The sequence below is a fragment of the Carassius carassius genome, chromosome 30 (genome assembly GCF_963082965.1).
Source record: "Carassius carassius chromosome 30, fCarCar2.1, whole genome shotgun sequence".
NCBI lineage: Eukaryota > Metazoa > Chordata > Actinopteri > Cypriniformes > Cyprinidae > Carassius > Carassius carassius.
Window position 1 is genome coordinate 3,819,184 of NC_081784.1, and position 8,502 is coordinate 3,827,685.

Below are 8,502 nucleotides of genomic sequence, written 5' to 3' on the forward strand. Positions count from 1 at the left end.
GACGCTTTTATCCAAAGCGACTTACAATTGCTATATATGTCAGAGGTCACACGCCTCTAGAGCAACTAGAGGTTAAGTGTCTTGCTCAGGGACACATTGGTGTCACACAGTGGATTTGAACACAGGTCTCTCACACCAAAGGCATGCGTCTTATCCACTGCGCCAACGCCACCCCCATATTTTTTTCAAAAGGTTAACTGTTTGGAAGCAAATCTCTTAGGAATGGTGAATGCCTCACTTCTTTCTGCGACTTTTCAAAACTCCCTGAAAACAGCAGTTGTTAAGACCCTCCTGAAAAAGAGCAATCTTGATAACACCATTTTGAGCAATTTTAAATCAATATCAAATCTTCCTTTTATAGGAAAAATTATAGAAAAGGTAGTTAATCAGCTGAACACATACTTAAACTCAAATGGATACCTTGACAATTTTAAGTCTTGTTTCCGACCGCATCACAGCACAGAGGCAGCACTCATTAAGATACTAAATTATATTCGCTTAAATTCTGACTTTGGCAAAATATCAGTCCTGGTATTGCTAGATCTCAGTGCTGCGTTTGACACTGTTGATCATAACATACTACTAGAGAGACTGGAAAACTGGGTCGGGCTTTCTGGGATGGTACTCAAATAGTTCAGGTCATACTTAAAAGGGAGAGGTTATTATGTGAGTCTAGGAGAGCATAAGTCTACGTGGACGTCCATGACATGCGGAGTCCCACAAGGCTCAATTCTTGCACTGCTATTGTTTATCCTGTATATGCTCCTATTATGTCAAATAATGCCTATTGTCATAAGGTGGCAGCAGCAGCTGTGTGTTTGACTTTAAGCAGCCCGATCTCTGTATGATGTCAAAATACTGCGAAAGTGACTTACCCTTTATTTACCCCTAATTAAAATCTTGGGTTACATAAATTTCTACATATGCCATGTCATGCCATATCATCTAACCTATGGTTCTCTAACCATAAAGACTGCTGTCAAATTTGCCCTTTGACTAAACATTTAAAGTGGCCCTATTATGCCATTTTTAAGGTTCCTAATATTGTTTTGGAAGTCTCTTACAGTAGGATTACATGCATGCAAGTTCAAAAAATGCTTTTCGTTTTCTCAAAATATGCATTTATTATCAAATCATTTTCCAGTAATTCTCAAACGATTTGTTTGAAGCATTTTAAGATTGTCTCTCTAAACCCCTTCTTTCCGTGAGCCTGCTCTGGTCTGATTGGTCAGATGCCTAGTCTGTTGTGAAACTATTAAATTCAGTTTAGTTCAGGTTTATTTGTATAGCGCTTTTTATGATACAAATCTTTGCAAAGCCTCTTTACAGACAATTAAGGGTACTACAATATATTTAGTAGTAGTTTATCAGTGGTGACTGTCAGTAAATGTACATATGGCAGAAATGTACCGAAAAATCAATTAAAGACATAGTCAAACAGATGAAGAACACTATTAACAATTATTATATGATGCAATCAAACGTATAGCAAAATTTGTTAGTTCAGTATGTTGTTTCAGGGCATCATCTGAGGTCCTCTGAAGGGATTTGTATCATCTCTTCTCAGGTGTTCTGGATCAAGACTGAAGCTTGTGTAAATCCTAGTTACAGAGAAACAAATAGAGACAAAACAGAGAAACAAATAGAGACATTATAGTCATTCCTAACATATGCAAGCAATAAAGAAAACAGTAACTCTTATATTTGATTATATGTACAAATCATAGTGTGATATTCAAACAAAGGAAAACTTTCGTAACTTTCCTTCTGGTTGCATCATCTCATAATACAGACAATGACCTGCTTTAGACCCTATTTATTCTACAGCATGTGATGCTTACTACTCTTCTTCTGTAGAGCTGCTGCAGGTGTCAGATTTTAGCATATCATTGTCGTCTTCATTTTCATCAGAAGCACTCACATTATTCTTACTTTCACACAAGACATTGTACATTATCATCTGATGAACTACTGAAGATTTTATGTTTCAATTTACAGCTCTTCTAATCATTCCCACTACACAAGGCCACATACACAGCAAAAATAAAATCATGGCCAGGCTTAAAACTGCAATTAACCCAATGTATTCTGCTTTGTGCCAAAAAACCTTTAGCCAATTCCATCCCCAGTCATCATCAGCATTAACCTCACTAGCTGTCTGCCTGTTAATTGCATTAGTCATGTTCTTAATACCCACATCTATCATGTGGCCATCAGCATCATCATCAGGAATATACATGCAAATGCAGTTCCAACAAGTATACCCCACCCCCACCAGGAGATGCGAATCCTCATCCATGAGGATTGAGGTGAGGTGGTCCAGGACAAGTCTGTTTTGCAGTCCAGTGAGCCTCAGCCCTCGTGGTTCCTTCTTGACGCCCTCCCTCACCTTAGTAGTGTTCAGTTCATAACTCTTCAATTTGGACTTCAATTTGAAAAAGGCTGACCCCATGCACCAGAATTTTCTTGCCCAACTTGATTTGTCTGCTCGATCTTTCAGTGAGGACACTTTCTTTTCGATCTCTCTCTTGGCTCTTGTCAGAGGATTTTTGGTTTTGTTATAAAAGTGGTCAGGTGTCCACACAGCCAATACCAGTATTCCAGCACACTGGTACCATTGTTGTCAGCTATTGTGTTAGACCTCTGTTTGTAAAAGTGATGTTAAGCATACAGCTCATGCACATGTTTCACACAGCTCCCATACAACACTGTGTGTTTGTTCACCTAAGTCAGCCAGACGTTCCCCTTGGCACGGGGCAGCTGATCTATCACTATACTGGTATGTAGTCCTCTGGTGGCGCTGGAACCTTCCTGCAGTGACTTGCCTGCACCCATGTACCTCTCTGCCACTTTCACCACAATGTGTGTTATCAGCAAGACCTGATATCATGCAAGACTCCTTCTGCTGGCTTGGGCAGAGCATCCTTGAACTGCTGAGATATCTGAGAGGGAACAAGAGACAACTATCGACAGTAGTTTAGCATGTCATCTTCACACAAGGCTGTAGAGGACAGTGGTTGTGGTTCTGGTCCTACTCCACTGGAAGTTGTCCTTTCAAACTTAATTTCAAATGGACTTATGTTAGACTTTATTCTTTTTCTGATTCTCGTATACATTAACACAATAGGGAGTGCTTTTACCACACTTCATTAATTTGTTCTTTAATGTCACACCTGACTGATGGCTTAATTTGCAAAATGTGTGCTTCTTGAGGCATCATTTGCCCTCTGTCCACTTTGCTTGAGGCACAGATCATACATGATTGACAATACCTATCCCCAAAGGAAATGAATCCCATTGTAAACTTATTGATTTAGCGAATCGAACATTCCCCCTTAACTCATGTGATCTAATCCATGTACAAGTTTTGCATTGTGTGGGAAAAAGTATTTTGGCAGACATGGTTTGTGTTCAGTGTACTCTGCCAAAGATTGTACTCGGCCTTCGTCCATTGTTTATTCTTCTCTGCTGTGGCAAAAGCTTGCATGAGTGTTCAGAGATTCAGAAGGGAGTATGAATGAGTTATTGTTAACTGTTACACAGGTAAAAGAAGGTTCTGTTCTCATAGCTGCATCCTTCGCAGTGGTATCAGCTTGTTACCTAAAAACACAAAATCATCACTTTTGGAATGTGTGTGACATTTGCAGATAGCAACTGACTTTGGTAGCAAACTTGAATCTAACAATGCTGCTATTTTATCATGGTTTAGCTCAGGCTTACTATCAGACTTTAGAAATTTCCTGGGTTTACACAGTGCCCCAAAATCATGACAAACCCCAAAAGAGCAAAGAGAATTTGTATAAATAGCAACTGTTTGTCCAGCTTGCGCTGGGGAGCCGCATGCGTGGGGAGCGCGCCAGTTGTTATTGTTGCATATGCAGTGGTTACAGCTGAAGTTGCTCTGTTTTTGCCAGTTGTTTGGGTCTCTAGATGCTGAACCATCAATGAATAGAATTAAGTCAGTATTTTCTAAGGGGGTTTCTTTTAAATCTGGTCTTGGTGTACAGACCTGTTCAAATGTGGCAACACAATTGTGTTTTTCCCCATCCTGCTTCGTAGGGAGCAGTGTAGCAGGATTTCACACTGTGCATCTTTTAATTGTGATATTTGACATTTCAAACAGAACAGTCGGTGGACAAATGGGATGTTTTATGTTCTAACAGGATCAGAGACTGTGCGTGGCATGAGCAAAGTCACATCAGAGTACCCCACAATTTCCCTTGAAGCTAAAATAGCTTTTTCTGCAGATGCAACAGCTCTGAAACATTTTGACATGCCTGCTGCTACCAGATGGAGCTTACTTGAAAAATAGGCCGCAGGTCTCTCCCATGATCCTGTAACAGAACAGAAGTCATGACCAATCTCTCTGGGTCTGGGAGTCCCAGCGTTGGTGATGTTTGTAGCAGTTATATATTCTTAAATGCTTTCTCTGCTTCTGGAATCCAGGTCAGTTTGTCATGGGGTTGCAAGCCCTTCCTGTGAGCCAAAGCGATCAGGGGCGATACAGTGTCTTGTTTGCATGTTTCTTTATCTTTTTAACAAGGAAAATAGGTGTAAACACAGGAGAATTTTCACAGGGCACAATTACTGCAGATGCTCATAAAAATCAATAATGCAATTTTGGAATGATTTGAACTGGTTCACAATTTTTTTTTACTAGCCTCAAGTCAAATTTGGTGGAAGCCCAAAGTGTTTTAGGGACTTTTTTTGAGCACTGAGTGAGTCTCTACTTCCTCTGCTGAGAGAAAAGAGTGTGTTGTTGTCATTGCTTCAACAATCACACAGACTGTGCGTACAGTTTAACAGCAGGCCCATGCAAACACATTCGGTATGCAGACAGTGTTGTATTGTATTCAACATTTTCTTCTGCTGTCTCCACCCAATTCAAATGAATTCAATGAAACGTGGAAGAGAATCAAACAACATCAAATCAAACATTTCTCAAATCAACAGAAACCGCACATCTGTTTTCTGTCCAGATAAACCATTTCAGGTATATCCTGTCTATACATCATACATCATTTTTGCTCAAAAATGTAATCTTTTCCAAATAATTTATGTGATGAGCAATGTAAATCAGAGAGTGGCATAATTTCTTTTTGCAGCATTTCACATAATTCATCTTTCAGTTTACACTGGTAAATATGTAACTGTGATTATTGGATTGTGGCTAAAGTGTGAATTTGGCACTGGACCACTTCCCAGTTTGCACATTAAATCTCTTTCTAACAAATTTTGAAGGCAGTTTTCAAGTTCATGCCATTCTCACTCGAGATGTAATCAGGCCTTAAAAGGTAGGCCCGAACCCGTTTACAGCTTGACATTATTCAAATGTTCGCACGCACACAGCTCTTTTGCCTTTTGTCAAGAATGAGTCATTTATACATGTTTTAACAATTTATTCATGACTAACGTATATAAGCCACTTGGAAGTTGGAATAAAGAGATAAAATAAGTCCTCTGTAACATCTCAGCACTCTAAATTGGCATAGGCTCATTTAGCCAGCACACCAATAAAAAACGAGTGTTTCTTAAATTAAATTAAGAAACTCTAAATTAAGATGGGTATTTTTGCAATAGCGAAATTAAGATAAAGGCTCCGCTGGATTTGCTTCGCCACTAGCAGCTGAAATTTAATAAAAGAATAATGCCAATAAGCCTATATACTCCGTCTACAATATGCATTAAAGACTCAATTAATATTTAGTTATCATTTGAAAAACCTTTACTCCCCAAGATTAGGCTAGGCCTACATGTTTTTGTGGAGGAAAATGATTGAATCCACTGTAGATGGCGTCAGCGCGTTCCTGCGCTCACTAATGGTGCGTCCAGCAATATAACACTCTGGCTCATTATTCTCATTATAAACATCGTCAAAACTTTCCAACACCTCAGACTTTGCTTTAGTTGCTGGTGCAACCAAAACGTAATTGCCAGAGGCAAGTCTTCGGTTCACCGTCAGGTTAGGGCGAAGATCTTCAGCTCTAATTCTCACATCTCAAGCAGCTATGTAGCTGTGGCCTTGTCACGGTACATGGGTCTGTGCGTTGATCTTGCATCTCTGTCTGATTGTGTGCGTCTGTTAACTAGCAACGCAACTGCGGTCTATGAGCGCCAGCTGCAGCTCATTTGCGCTGCCTTTAAGTTTGGCTGGCAATCCTGTTCGTGTTGTTGGTTCGTTAATTCTCGTCTGTCTCTCCTGTCTAGTTGTTGTTCCTGTTCCTCCAGTTGATATTTTCTGGATCTTATTCCTCGTCCACCTGGGTTTCCTGCACTGGGTTAGAGTTACTGCACTTGAGCGGTCTGGACCTTATTTCTCGCCCACCTGGGTTTCCTGCACTGGGTTAGAGTCACTGCAGCTTGAGCGGTCTGGACCTTATTTCTCGCCCACCTGGGTTTCCTGCGCTAGGTTAAAGTCACTGCAGCTTGAGCGGCCTGGATGGTTTTCATCTGGAGTTATGTCATCGTCTTCCTACGTTTCTCATTGCTTGCTATACTGAGATATGCAAAATAAACAATTTTTGCCCTCGGACTTGGATCTCGAGACTCGATCATTGTGACAGGCCTAATGGTTAGAGAGCCGGACTAGTTACCAGAAGGTCGCCGGTTTGAGTCTCTGTGCTGGCAGGAGTTGTAGATGGGAGGGAGTTAATGACCAGCGCTCTCTTCCATCCTCAAAACCCATGGCTGAAGTGCCCTTGAGCAAGGCACTGAACCCCCATATGCTCCCCGGGCGCTGGATCTATAGCTGCCCACTGCTCCGGCTGTTCACTTCTCACTGCTGTGTGTGTGCACTTGACTGGGTTAAATGCAGAACAACAGTTCTGAGTATGGGTCAGCATACTTGGCAAATGTCATGACTTTCACTTTTTTCACTTTCAATGGTACAGTGAAATATTCTCTGACAGTATAACCAGATGCAGATGTAGACAAAAAAAAGTTTTCAGCCCTTTCAACTTCTTTAACACAATCTTATCTGTGGCTTTTGTTAGGTATTTAATATAAAGAGGAAAAAGGAAAAAAAAGAAACCTTGCACAAAAACCATATTCATGCTTGGGCTGGACTGAGAATGTGGGGCCAGAATGAGGCTGGGGGAAAATGCAGATGAGTGACCTCTCTCTGGGTGGCTGTTACCTGACACACACACACACACACACCCCCTTGCATCTGGGTTTGGACTGCCTCCCATGATATCTCACATCATGTAGGGAAAGTGGATTGTTGTTACGACCAATAAACCAAAATAAAACCCCTGGACGGCTGTAAGAGCTATATATATTTTTGGTTTGTTTATCATAGGTAGCTCGTGTCGTAACACTTTTCTTTATAAGATAAATCATTCAGATGACTATATGAGTATGTTCTTGTAGAGAGAAGATTTGTCTTTTTCTAATCTTTCAATGTGATCATGTATTAAATCAAGCATTTTTCTTCGTTGCAGTGAGCAGAAACATGAGCAAGCATACTTTCTTCATTGCAGTGAGCTTTAGAGGAAATGTGTGAGTGTGTTTCAGACTTATGTGTTTGTGCTGCGTGGCCTTTGTGGATTTTGCTCCCGACTCCCCCCTCCTTCACCAGCTTCTGCTGTGAAAGCCTCTGTTGTCAGTCTGCCTCAGCTTTCTCTGGTCCAGCCGCCGTTTGGTTAATCAAATGTGGACAGTGACATTTTCCTATGTCCCCTCTCCCTTCAGTAAAAGCAAACATCTGGATCATTCTGAGACAGTCTTTATACTCTGCCTCTTCCGTGGGATTTTGGTGGTGTTCACTCTGACTGGAAAGTCAGTCTTGATGTGTTGACACAGTGTTTTCACTGCCTGACGATATGCCTCATTGTCAGCATGATTCCAGTTTACATTCTTCTTTTGAGCATTGCCTGAAGGGAAATGTGGTCTTATCTTCTGCCAGTCTATTGCCCACAATTTGAGCATAAGCAAACGTTCAAGTGTTTGCATGGTGGGGCTGAAATCTTGACAAAACACGTCCACATCTTTTGAAAACCTTTCTCCAGAGACTTTGAGTGGCATTGAGTGTTTTTTTTTTCAGCTTTCTGCTGATTCACACCTGTGGTTTTAAAAAAGTAAATAAAAAATTCCTATGTTTCTAAACCTTGTTTTTTTTTTCTCCTCTTTAATTATTTATTCTCTTAATTTTTCACACATTTTCCCAAGCTCTCTTTTATGTGGTTCAGGACTGTTAAGTTAAAAGGTACCTTTTCATTTTTGGAAAACCATGATTCTAAATCCAGGGTATGACTTCCATAATTATTTCCCCATATTTCTTTTTCATGTCATTGTAAATTTGACTGTCCAAATCATCAAGATCTTAGATTTGACATTCCGAGACTTTACCTGGAATGCGTCCTTTTTACTTCACACGTTGTCGTCACTAAAGTGTGGCTTCTCACTTACTCGCATGAAGTCTTGCCTTATCACCCCTCGTCTTGCTTCCTTGCAAGACTGTCCTGCTTACTCGCAGACCTGTTTTCACTTAGCTGCGAAACA